The sequence below is a fragment of the Carcharodon carcharias genome, chromosome 6 (genome assembly GCF_017639515.1).
Source record: "Carcharodon carcharias isolate sCarCar2 chromosome 6, sCarCar2.pri, whole genome shotgun sequence".
Classification (NCBI taxonomy): domain Eukaryota; kingdom Metazoa; phylum Chordata; class Chondrichthyes; order Lamniformes; family Lamnidae; genus Carcharodon; species Carcharodon carcharias.
In genome coordinates, this window is record NC_054472.1 from 77812668 (window position 1) to 77826602 (window position 13935).

Here is a 13935-nt window from a genome sequence, read left to right on the forward strand (position 1 = left end):
GTCCTTCCTTAAATGCGGAAACCAAAACTGTGCACAGTACTTTAGGTGTGCTCTCACCCAAGTCCTGGATAACTGTAGCAAGGCTTCTTTACTTTTGTACTCCAGACCCCTTGCAGTAAGGTGAACATGCCATTTCCATCCTAATTTCTTGCTGTGCCTGTATGTTAACATTCTGTGCTTCTTGTTCTGCTGATCAACATTTAAATATTCCTCACCATTTTAAATAAATACTGTTTCCCTATTCTTCATACCAAAGTGAATAACTTCACTTCACCCCACATTATACTCCATCTGTCTTACCTACTCATTAACCTGTCCATACACCTTTGCAGCCACTTTGTGTCTTCCTCGCAGCTTACCATCCCACCTAGCATTGTATCATCAGCAAACTTGAACACATTACTCTCAGTACAGTCATCTAAGTCATTAATAGATTGTAAATAGCTGAGGTTCCAACATTCCACTAGTTACAGCCTGTTAATTTGAAAAGGCCCTGTTTATTCCTACTCTCTGCTGTGTGGCCACAACCAAACCACTATCCATGCTACTATATTATCCCCAAACCCACATAACCTTGTCTTAGAAACTTTAACATGGCAAATTTATCAGATGCCTTTTGGAAATCCAGATATACCACATCCACTAGTTTCCCTGTACCTATCCTATTAATTACATGCTTAAAAAGCTCTTAGATTGCTCAGACACAATTTCCCTTTCATAAAACCATGTAGTCTCTGCCTAATCATGATTTAAATGCCTTATTAACACCTCTTTCATAACAAATATGTTGCAGATGGACAGGATGTCCATGCAAGTAGCCTATTGTTATCAACCCCATAGAAGAGATCTGAGAAAACAAAAAAAGGGTCTTTTGGAAATGCCACCTTGGGCTATAATTTGAGAAACTTTAAAAAGTCAGTTAGAATCGATCCCAAAGGGAGATTTTTTTTTATTCATTCACAGGATGCAGACATCACTGGCCAGACCGGCATTTATTGCCCATCCCTAATTGCCCTTGAGAAGGTAGTGCTGAGCTGCCTCCTTGAACCGCTGCAGTCCATGTGGTGTAGGTATGCCCACAGTGCTGTTAGGGAGGGATTTCCAGGATTTTGACCCAGTGACAGTGAAGGAATGGCGATATATTTCCAAGTCAGGATGGTGAGTGGCTTGGAGGTGAACTTCCAGGTGGTGGTATTCCCATGTGTCTGCTGCCCTTGACCTTCTAGATGGTGGTGGTCGTGAGTTTGGAAGGTGCTATCTAAGGAGGCTTGGTGAGTTCCTGCAGTGCATCTTATGAACAGTACACATTGCTGGCACAGTGCGCCGGTGGCGGAGAGAGTGAACGTTTCTGGATTGTGTCGAGCTTCTTCAGTGTTGTTGAGCTGCACTCATCCAAACAAATGGAGAGTATTCCATCACACTCCTGACTTGTGCCTTGTAGATGGTGGGCAGGCTTTGGGGAGTCAGGAGGTGAGTTACTGCAAGATTCCTAGTCTCTGACCTGCTCTTGTAGTCACAGTATTTATATGGCTAGTCCAGTTCAGTTTCTGGTTAATGGTAACTCCCAGGATGTTGATAGTGGGAGATTCAGCAATGGTAATACCATTGAATGTGAATGGGAGATGGTTAATTTCTCTCTTGTTGGAGATAGTCATTGCCTGGCACTTGTGGGCATGAATATTACTTGCCACTTGTCAGCCCAAACCTGGATATTGTTCAGGTCTTGCTGCATTTGGACACTGACTGCTTTAGGATCTGAGGAGTCATGAATGGTGCTGAACATTGTGCAATCATCAGCAAACATCCCCACTTCTGACCTTATGATGGAAGGAAGGTCATTTATGAAGCAGCTGAAGATGGTTGGGCCTAGGACACTACCCTGAGGAACTCCTGCAGCAATGTCCTGGGACTGGGACCACTGACCTCTAACAACCACAACCACCTTCCTTTGTGCTAGGTATGACTCCAAACAGCAGACAGTTTTCCCCCTGATTCCCATTGACTCCAGTTTTGCTAGGGCTCCTTGATGCCACACTCAGTCAAATGCTGCTTTGATGTCAAGGTCAATCACTCTCACCTCACTTCTAGAGTTCAGCTCTTTTGTCCATGTTTGAAACAAGGCTGTAATGGTCAGGAGCTGAGTGACCCTGCCGGAACCCAAACTGAGTGTTAGTGAGCAGGCTATTGCTAAGCAAGTGCCGCTTGATAGCACTGTTGATGACCCCTTCCATTACTTTACTGATGATCGAGAGTAGACTGATGGGGTGGTGATTAATCGGATTGGATTTATCCTGCTTTTTATGGATGGGACATACCTGGGCAATTTTCCACATTGACAGGTAGATGCCAGTGTTGTAACTGTACTGGAACAGCTTGGCTAAGGGTGCAGCAAGTTCAGGAGCATAAGTCTTCAGTACTATTACCAGAATATATCCTAGTGTGGAAGATATTGAACACCAACACTGTTGTTGCCTTCGCTAGATTTGAGTAATGACCTCTAATTTAAAGATTCCTGCTTGGCAGGAGTGCCATGCTGCTAGATTGATAGTTGCCACTTTGGAGGATCAAGTGTAATCTTCCTTGATTTGTATTTAGTACCAATCATCACTGACAACATCTCAGCACAAATTAGCATAAAATTATTTCAATACTCACCAGTGCTAATGAATTCCTGTCAAAGGCTGGAAAAGTACTCTCAGCTTCATGTAACAGGTGAATCCCGACTGTTGACTGGAGTAATTTGCACCATGTAGGTGTTTCCTTGCTCAGTACTGTTAATGTCTAGATTTCCCTGACTTACTCTGCTTATGAATAACATGGAATATACTGTGGTTATAAATAATGTGGAATCAATCATGGCACAATCATTCCTTATGGTTACATTACGTTAATCTGAAGCAAATTTGGCAAATTGAGGCATTACATTCATGCAAGAAGTGTGTCATGCAATAACTGTTAACGTCACCAAGCATGAATGGTTCACTTCTCACAATGTTTAAAAGTCTTTGGTGCTAACTGACCCAAAAAAGAGAAACACTTAGTTTACTTCTGACATGGAGATAAAGTTGTACCATATAGCCACCACCACACCACAGCTGAGTGTAAGATTAAAAATTTGTACCTTAATCCTTTCTGTGCTAACGGTCTTGTTTGTTTTTTGCCTATTTCATGTGCCTTTTATTTGGCTGGTGAGCATATGATCACTCACATTACCAGAGTAGAACTATTGTATGAGTGTTTTGAAAAAGGCAGCTTAGAATTTTTTCTACCACTCCATCACCCAGTGCTAACACAGTCTCAGAGGAAATCTGTAGAAACACAAAATCCAGGGTGTGCCAATGACATAAATTTCTACATGTCTGACTAATCTAACTTACTCCTACTGAGAGGCTGCCAATTTTGTCCAAAATCTGATGAAGTGAGATCAAATACAAGAAACAAAAAACATTTAGCTGTGATGGGGGGTGGGGGGAGGGGTGTGTATGGCGTCACTAGATGATGTCTTACAATGGCATAGAGCCCAGAACTTTGTACAATGCAAGGGTATGGGTTCATGTACTGACCCAGCTGTCTGTAATGTCATGACATCCATAACTGGCATGCGTATTTCCAGAACCTACTAAAGTACTCTTTATCCTCATGGAGTGTGAAAAAATTGGAATGAAGAAGACTGCTAATTTGACATGTTTTGTAATATTTAATATTCATCAGAACTTTGTTTCTCAAATAAAAATAATTTCTAGAAACGTTATAAAATCGCTTATGATTTGCCAGGATCTATTACAAATATTTGCCAAGCCCCTCTTTACAACTTCTGCAATAACATGGCAATGTTATTGTCGTTTTATCTCAGTTATTGTTAGCGAGTTTTGTATATATTTTGAAATTTTTTTGTGTACATATATATATGTACAAAAACATCGGTAATTTGTATATTGAATAGATCTTCTATTTTTACCTAGAAACTCGTTACTACAAAGTACGTGACATGTTCACAACAAGATTCAGATGATTGGTCATTTGTACTACTTGTTTAATCAGTCACGCTGTTCGGCGTGCAACTGTACACAATCCAGATGGGGACAATAACGTAAGTATTCGCTATTAAGCGCAAAATGTCCTCTTTCAGTTATTAATTTTCGTCTGGAATAAGATTTTGAAAATAACCGCAAACTTAACATTTTTATCGTCAAATGTTTCAGAACCCCCGCTTAAATTGCCACCTTTGCCCACAACTAAAACAAGGCATTCTGCGCTTTAAATGGTTGTTGTAGCCCGTCAGAGCTAAAATATTGACACCACATTGAGTAAATATGTGCTTTGGGTTACTTCAGAGATAGGTGGGAGCCAACAGCCGAGGTCTCCTGGCACATATAGCTGTTAACAGCCAGAAACTAAGACAACGGAAATTTGGCGCTATTATTTACAAAAATGTTTGAACTGGGCGAGTAAATATAGGTTTGCCCCGCTATAAATGGCTGCACGATACTCAGCTACCTCTTAAAACTTCTCTTATTCTGTATCACCTTTAGAAATTTACCTAGAGTGTGTACAGATTCAATTTCATGTTTACAAAACTTCGCCGTATTTTAACCAAAGATAAATAAAAAGGTTTTTTTTTTACAGAGCTACATCAGATTTGAAAATAAAGTCTAATTCAAAAATAAATTCGCAAAACAATTCTGAAATATATTTCTGAAGCCAAACCACAAATTACTGTACTCTACTAACGAAATCCCAGTTCATTTGGTACAAATGGCATTTCATTTCAACTGACAGCCTGAGGTCATGTTTGCTAACAATCCGTGAAATGAAACTAGCGCGCCTTCGACCAACAGCATGGACTCCTAGGCACCTGACAAATAAAACCCCTCATTCCCCCAGCACCTCACAAATAAAATTCCTCACTCCCCCGCACCTGAAACATAAAACCCCTCACTGCCCCAGCGCCTCACAAATAAAACCCCTCACTCCCCAGCACCTAACAAATAAAACCATTCACTCTCCCAGCACCTCACAAATAACACTCCTCATTTTCCCAGCGCCTCACAAATAAAACTCCTCATTTTCCGAGCACCTCACAAATAAAACTCCTCACTCTCCCAGCACCTCACAAATAACACTGCTCACTCTCCCAGCACCTCACAAATAACACTGCTCATTTTCCCAGCACCTCACAAATAACACTCCTCACTCCCCAGCACCTCACATATAAAACCCTTCACTCTCCCAGCACTTCACAAATAAAACTCCTCACTCGCCCGCACCTGAAACATAAAACCCCTCACTGCCCCAGCGCCTCACAAATAAAACCCCTCACTCCCCAATACCTCACAAATAAAACCCCTCACTCCCCAGCACCTTACAAATAAAACCACTCACTCCCCCAGCACCTCACAAATAAAACTCCTCACACACAGTTAGCTGAAAATTATTTTTAAAAAGTAAGCAACAGGACAAGAGATGACGTGGATATCCACAGAGAAAATTCTTTCTTAATTGCTCCTCCCCCAACACTTTCTCAAACTCAAAGATGCAGAAGTAATGAGGGAGGGCAAAAAGTAAAGTCGAGGTCCAAGTACAAGAGTTAGCTGCAGGCGAGAGGGGTGCTCTCATCACGTGTACTGTTTGTCTACTTCACACGATCCGACTTCAAGGGAGGGAAGGAAGAATAAATCGCTACTGATTCTTACCTTCTAACTAAGCCGCAGTTCCTCTGCTTGTTGTCATTGCTCTGGGCTATAAGAGGACACAGACCGCTCAGAGAGTAAAGGAGAAGCACAAACGACTATCAGCTCCAGGCCAGCAGCAAGGTGCGCCCTTAATTCTGCTGCTGAGTGTAGTTCAGTCCCAGGCGCCGGGGCCCGGCCAACCTGTCACTGCATCGATCTTTGAATAAACTCCAAGTGGGTGGAGATGTTAAACAGTAACTAGTAACTAACGTCAAAGGCACTTGCCCGGCTCCACAGCACTTTTACCTTGCGCCCAGCTGGCGGTTCTCTGCTTACTCTCAATCAACCTCGACGGTACCTTAGGATTTACTTATTTTCTTATTAACTTAAGGGGGGCTGGTGGGTGAAGGAGTTGCCTGAGCCTTTGTAAAGGTAAAGAGAATTGCATCAACGGTCTCAGGATTCCTGTGTACAGAATGTCCCGCACGCAACCTTGTACACGGCTCTCAAAGGATTTGTTGGCATTATCACGACATTTTACATTCCAATCGCCGCTTTTTGTGACATGTAGAAACCGACTAATATTGACCTGCGTGTATAAACAGAAACCGTTCTTACCTTTCCGCAAGCTCCACCCATTCCTGATGTCACCTGAACTTTTTTATATACCAGAATGGTGCACGTAAACCTTACAGGGAACTTGTCACCTCAACGGTAACTACACACTGAGTGTCCTGTAATCTGTTTATATCACTACAGTTTGCTGACCGCAGCCCCCCCTCCAAAAAAAAACAACTTAATGAGCCTTTTTACAAAAATAGGTTGTTGGGTTTTTGAGGGTTTTTCCCCCCAGCATTTTTGCACTTGATATCTTTGGCCTGTGTGTTAGCCACTGCTCACTGGGTGAGCCCACACTCTCGTGATCCTTGAGTGTTCTGTGTGCCCAGATAAACGCAGGTGAAATATTGTGGCACACCCAAGATAACCGAGAACCTAAGTTCTCAAAGAAGATGTTTTTTGCCATAAGGGCAAAACATGCTGTTTTTCATTTTGAAACCTGCCAGTAAAATACTGGCAAGCTAGAAATTAGTGGGACCTGGCTCAGCCACTCTATGTGTGACAAAATGGGATTTAATTGATACAGGGGGAAGTAGACCACTACAGAAATCCTGCCATCAGCTTATTTAAATTATGCAGGGTTGAGTCCTGGTAACAAGATGCCAAAATGCAATTGAAGGTCATTTTGTTGGTGGATAAGGCACTTATGTAGTACAAGTGCTGCTTGTCATTTGTCAGCCCAAGGTTGGATATTATCCAGGCCCTGCTGTAGGATATTGAAATAGCTGTGAATGAGTATGAACACCGTAGAATTGTCAGAGAACAACAGCATTCCTTATTATGTGTTATAGGAGGAAATATCACTGATGACACAGTTAAAGATGATTGGTCTGAGGGCATTTGCCTGATGAATTCGTGATATGATGTCCTGGGGTATGATGACTCTCTTCAATAACCACAATCATCTTCCTTTATATCAAATATGATTCCTTAACCGCTAATAACCTCAATTTTAGAGGATTTCTTGGTGGAATGCTATCCAGATGACATGACCAGCTCCTCTAACCTCTCCTCTGGCATTCAGCTCTTGCAACCATTTCTGGATTAAAGTTGTAATGAAGTCTGGATCTGAATGGTTCTGGCAGACCACAAATTGAATATAAGTGAATGTTTTAGTGGTGAGTAGGTGCCACTTGATGGCACTGAGAGGGGTTCAATGAAGTGTGAATTTACTGGGTCACATTTGTCCTGCTTTGCTTTGATAATACATATTTGGACATTTTTTCATATTGCTGACTGGATGCCATTTTCCTAAATGTATTGGATTAGCTTGCCTAGAAAGGATGACTAGTTCAGATGCACAGATCCTCTGGGCTACAATGGGATGTTATCAAGTTCTCTGGTTTTCACTATGTTCAATGCTTCTCAATGTAGCATGAAATGAACTGAATTGGCTAGAAATTAGCATCACTAATGTTGGGAGCAGGACAATTGGGCGTCTTGACTTAACACTCTTGACTTGTTTGCAAATTGAATTTGGAGATGTTCCTGGAGCTTTCTCCTCTATTAATTCCACTATTGTCCATACCATTCATGAGTGGATGTGTAAAGACTGCAGAAGTTTTCTCTGCTCCATTAATTGTAGGGCTACATAATTGTATCTGTAATTTGCTGCTTTTGGTATTTAGCTTGGGGGTAGTCCTGTGTTGTATCTGCACTTGGTTGGTGTGTCATTCCAAGCCTGGTGCTGCTCCTGGCACATCTTCTTAGCCAACAGTGAATTAGGTGGCAATGGGGAAGTAATAAATATGTTGAATCATAAGGTTTCAGATGTTAGTCTTTAATTCTGGAGCTGCTAATGTCCTCCTGGATGTCCAGGGTTTTGGGCTATTAGACCTGTTTGTAGTACACAAAGGAGGGTGTCCTCATTGTGAAGACAAAACTTCATCTTTGTAATGATTGTGCAATAGTCACTCCTGCTAATGCTATCAAGGACAGCACATCTGCTTCAAGTAGGTTGGTGATGTCAAGTCAGTTACTCCCTCATGCCAGTTCTTTCACCGCCAGTCTCAATCTGGCAGCCATGTTCTTTTGGACTTGGCCAATGGTGGGGCTACTGGTCAGCCATTCTTGATGATGGATGCTTTCTGCTCAAGTTTCATTCAGCGTGAAAGGGTACTGATTTGTCAGTTAAATGATAAGCGACTGGATAACTCCTGAAGCTGACAACTGAGCAGATGTGGACATACCAATCAACCTATGTCAGCCACCAATGAAAACTACCAACCAGTAATTTAAAAACAAATTTCCTATCCAAAGTTGTTAGTCAGGAACAGTTATTGATAGTTACAAACAGAAGAACCAATCAAATCACTCCAAATATCTTTGCAACGCTATTCTGCTACCTCCTTTGATTGACTGCAAGCTAGAGTTTGTAATATGATAAAGAGGTAAACGTTTATACAGAATTGATTAAAGGTATTAATACAATACTATTCACTGTGTAAATCTGCATAATGATGTTTCTCAATAGAGACCTTGACCTCTCCTGGAGTTTCCAAAGACAGATGAAGAAAGTTAATGACTGCAAACCCCCAGAACAAATCATTTAGCTTAAAGAAAATGCATTGTGTCTCATGATTATTATGCTGTTGTAAACATAAAATATTCTGTCCTTTAATTTACTGTGAGCACATCACAGAGACCCACAAGTGTGACATAGTTTTTCAAATGTTTGGTTGGAGTTTGTTAATTGTGGGAATGTCTGCAAAGATTTGCCTAAGAGCAGAGCAGGGTGAGAATAATCAGAGGGAGGCACATACTGGATGTTACATGTTGACAACTAGCTTAGTTCAGTTAATTGTTGCATCTTCAATCTTTAATGTTGCTGAAACTGAAACCTCCCAAAATATAATTTGTCTGCTTATTAAATGTTTTGATTTATTTTAGGAATTAGCTTTATAATGTTTAATGGTACAAACATGATAGACATTGCCAATGACAAGAAGTGGAAACATACAAAAAAAATGTTCCTGGTTCCTCTCATATTTGGGAGAAAATGCATTTAATTACCAACAGAGCCTAGTTGCTTTTGTGAAGCATGATTTTAACAAGGCATCAGTAATGAGAAAAGGTTTAATTCTTTACCATTTCTCACTTTACTGTGTAATCTCTCACCTATCTATCCAGTATTTCTGGACATACTTTCATTTCACCCCAACAGTTAAAGCTAGGCCTTAACTGGAGTTCAATGCTCAGTTTTCAAATACCCACCAACACCCCCAGCTGTAAAATGGTACACTTGTTTGTAATTAGCCTTCGACAATGTCTTAGAAAGCAAGAAGAATTTTTTTTCATTTACTACTGATCTCTGAGCCCATTCTGTATGAGACCATTCCTCAGAGCTAAATATGAACAAATGAAGACTCAAGTTACATAGCACTAATATATTGTCAGTAATTCAGGGTAAAACTTCCATCCATTGGTTTTATGACTGTCTTTACTTATCTACTTTCGCAGGTCAGATATCAATTACCATTGGGCTTTTCATTATTGTTTCTTGCAGTAGGCCTAGAATGGAATAAAAACCATTGCATAAATTCTTTTTCAGTCCCATGCGTATGGTGACCAGACATCCCCATTTTGCCAGGATGGTCCCACTTTTTCATTAAGTGTCAGGGTGTCCCAGCAATTTTCTCAAAATAGCTTAAATGTCCCAATTTGCAGCTTTTCCCTCTTACATGAACTATGAACAGAGGTTTTCATCTGCACTTCACCTTTTCGCACAGCATCAGTGTCTCTCCCCTCCCATTTACTTTGCACCCCAGTTGGCAAACCCAAAAAACTGTCTGACTCTGTGCTTTACCCTGGGCATCAGAATGCCTCCCACTCGTTGACCATTAAGCAGCTGCACCAGGACATTCCTGCATGCACAAAAATCCTTTGCATCGACATCCAAAGCTGGGAGTGAGTTTTTGTCCAAAAATGGTCCTCAGCGAGACAGCTCTAATTGTGAAACTTTTGTGTTCTTCTGTCTGTTTTTGGGCACTGTCTTCAGCTGCATTAACTTTATTTGCATCTTATATCATCCCCAACAAGAAGAAAGCAATTCTCAAATTGTTTTTGTAAAAGCAAAATATTGCAGATGCTGGAAAATTGAAACAAAAACAAAAATTACTGGAAAAACTCAGCAGGTCTGACAGCATTTGTGGAGAGAAAGACAGAGTTAATGTTTCGAGTCCATATGACTCTTCTTCAGAATTGCTATTCCTCCCTCCAAAAACTACATCCAATGACCATCATCCACCCCACAAAGTGAATACCCAGTTCCAATCGGTCAGTTGGAGTCCACTGCATGTTCTGTGTGGCCCTTTGACCTGTCAATCACTCACCTGAAGTAATGGGCACAGTTGAACTTATTAATCAAAGCAGGTCAAGTTTGGTCTCTGGGCAATTCAAGTCCTCCTAGCACTTCCATTGCCATCCAATTTAATAGAAAGTGAAGAAAGATCTGGTTTGTTCTTAGGATAAACAAACACCATTTTCAGTGCTTTAATTACTAAAGGCTGCATTGTCTCTCCAAGGAGGCAGGTTGATGTGAGGGTGATTGACAGCAGTAAGGGTCAATCTCATAGGCCCATGTGGCACATAGCACCATGACAGACAGCTAGGCAACCAATGAGATCTAAGAATCAAAGAGCACATTCAATCAGTGTCATAGGGTTGCTAGCACTGGATGAAAATTTTGCAAGAGGTGTCATCACATGACCTCCTACATTCAATTGCCCCTCCCCCAGACTCTTGCCATTTGTTACACATCATGGGCATGAAGGCCGCCTTCCCAAATCTTTTCACTCTGTCCGGGTTTTGACTTTCAAAAATCTGGTGACCCTACCCACATAGGCCCTTCTCTCTCCTTTTCAGAGGGTATTAATCCATAATTCCAGTCGACTAGCAGTGCGGAGCATGCACCTGTCCCACAGAAGGGGACACAAAGTTAATCAGGACCCTCCAGGACTCGGTCCTCCAGAGGACGCCCGCCAAGGTCATCATAGACAACAGAGTGTAGCAGTCAGCAGGCCGCTTCCGCCTCTGCTGTGGATGTTGGGGATGTAATAATACAAAGCGGTAGGGTTAGAAAAATTAAATAGAAATACGAGGAGCACCAAGGTTTCATGGGTGTTCATAATTTGTATGGAGTTTGCACTAATGTAAAAAGATTTCCACTCATTCCACTTCTCATGCTTCTTCTATCTGATGGTATGCTTTATGGTCATTCAAGTGTTACAGATTCCCCCATCACCCCACTCCTCACGGATGTCATATCATGAGCCTCAGCTCTATGGTATGTAGAACAATCTCATAATAATCTGTCTGTTCTTTGCTCAGTACAGACATGAGTGAAGTGTCAACCTCAAATAACTTTGTGGTTGGCCAAAGCATCTCTGAGACCTGTGTCAGAGATTCATCTGATGTTGTGTCATGAGTCTAGAACCTGGAGACTGCTTTAGTCCCCTGATGCTTCTGCATTGTAGAGTGCTCAATGTGTATCCTAGATGATGAAATGTCAATGCACATTGAGACGGGGCATCTTTCATCATCATGCACGTACTTTCTGCCATCCTTAAGTGTGCTTTACCAATGAACTTGACTCTGAGCTCTTATGTGCTTCTGTTTGCCTGCAACGTTATCTCAGGCCCACGTGTATATCTGTACATCACCCCAATATTAGTGCCCACCTTCCCACCTACATGGTTTTCAGCTTTTGATCTCGCTGACATATGTTGGTCCTTGCATGTCCTGCTAGATGGTTAAAAGTGTGTGACCTAGGAGTTGTGTGTGGAGGCCCAGATGGCTGATATGGACATGGGAGGATGGCGCGTCGGGCCAGAAGATCTGGCTAGCATTTCTTTACATTGACCCTCTGCCAACCCTCAGATGCTATACTGAAATGGTTATGTGCAACTAATGGTGGTATTGGTGTGCTTGGTTTCTATGTGCATATATTAGACTGTTAGGACGAAAATGTGTAGTCCTGAAATGGGATCAGAGTGAGGCTGCAATACATCTGATGTGTGCTCTGTATTGTGATTTGTGTCATTAAGGGCTGGATGGAGTATCAGCATTTTCAGGAGCACTAATGCCACAGCTAAGCATCAGGGGAAATTGGGAGACTCCCATCAGAGGCATGTTCATGAGTGGCAGGCAGATATCAGAAAATACTGCTTGTGAAGCTTTCAAGGTCCATTGAAAGGTGAACTGAACTGCAGCTTCACATCCTTCACTGAGGATTATAGATGCCTGTGTCTTGAGGACGTATATGATGCTGAGGACTGAGTGTGATAAAGAGGCATCAACACTTGTCTTGCATGAACGATTGGCTGTGTGGGAAAACCACAGTGCGGAATCAGAATCAACCTCACACATGAAGGCGATATCCAGTGAGTGAAGATTGACCTCCAGGCATGTTGTCACAATGCAGGCATACTGCCATGAATACTGTTCCAGTCTCCTGTAGGCTGTTGTACGCAGTGGAATGTTGCTGAGATGCTTAAAGATGCTGCGCCATCCTAACTCTGCTCATGAAGGGCCCTGTTGCAGTTATTATCACATTACAGAAAGGCCACATTCTCCCGAGGCTGCCTTACCTTCCAAGGATGAGGACATCGTGATGCCAGAGTGTAACTACTCATTCAGAGATTGAAGTGGTGCATTGAGATGAGGAGGATAGTAATGAAGCATGGAGGGTACTGGTGAAAGAGTATTGTCACAGGTAGTTATCATCATCCACCTGGAACCTGGTGGCTATTAGCATTTCAAATGCATGCCTGCCTCATCTGGCCTATGCTATGGCCTCTTCCTCTGGCCCCTCAGCTTCCTCACCCTCATCATGCTCAGCCTCCTCAATATCTTCATCATCGGAGGACACGTGCAGCTCCTCCATATCGACATCTGGCAAGATATCCCCCCCCTCTGGAGTGCCAGGTTGTGCAGGTTGCAGCAAGTCATGATGATGCATGAGACTCTCCAGGGGGTGTACTGGAGAGTGCCGCCTGGCCTGTCCAGACATCTATAATGCATCTTCAGTGTGCCAATGGTCTGCTGTTTCAATGAGCATGTTGTGGCATGAGCAGCATCGTACCTCTCCTCTGAGGCTCTTTGTGGCTGCTGAACAGGCTTCATCAGCCATGTCTTTTGCGGGCAGACTTTATCACTGAGGATCCAACCCTAGATGAACTGAGGACCCTCAGAGATCTGTAACACCTGCAAGTGACTCAAAGTATACCAGGCATGGTACTCACATACCTGCATAATCTACTTGTGGTGATTGCAGACCAGAGAGAACCCTTTCCTGTTGATGAATTGTAATGGCTGCTGTCAGGGAGCTCTTAAAGCCACGAGTGCAGTCGATGGCACCCTGCAAACTGTGGAAATCCAGAGATAGCAGCAAAGCCTACTGCTCTGGCAGCATGGCTGGCATCATCGAGAAAATTGCACCTAATTGAGCCTTGCTCAATGGGGCACTGGTGACTTCCCGTATGCATTTGAGCAGATGCTTGAGAAATTCCACAGGGGTCCCCAGTGGAGCCCTGGAATGAGCCACTTGTGAAGGACCTCTGAGCAGTGGTAACTTTGAGAGCCACTGGCAATGGATGACCTTTCAGTCCCTGTGACGTCAACTCCTCCTGGAGAATGTGGCAGTGTG

At 42.5% G+C, this 13935-nt stretch overlaps 1 protein-coding gene across 8 annotated transcripts in view; it reads right to left on the minus strand.

Annotated features, from left to right (window-relative positions):
- Window positions 1-6423, minus strand: part of LOC121279277 (hepatocyte nuclear factor 4-gamma-like) — a 198938-nt gene extending 192515 nt beyond the window's left edge. For 3 of the 8 annotated variants that reach the window (XM_041190393.1, XM_041190385.1, XM_041190391.1), the window contains exon 1: window positions 6291-6423. The gene's annotated coding sequence lies outside the window, so the exon portion shown is untranslated. The other 5 variants (XM_041190389.1, XM_041190387.1, XM_041190388.1 and 2 more) reach the window with 4 other exon arrangements.
- Between the last annotated feature and the right edge of the window lie 7512 nt (window positions 6424-13935).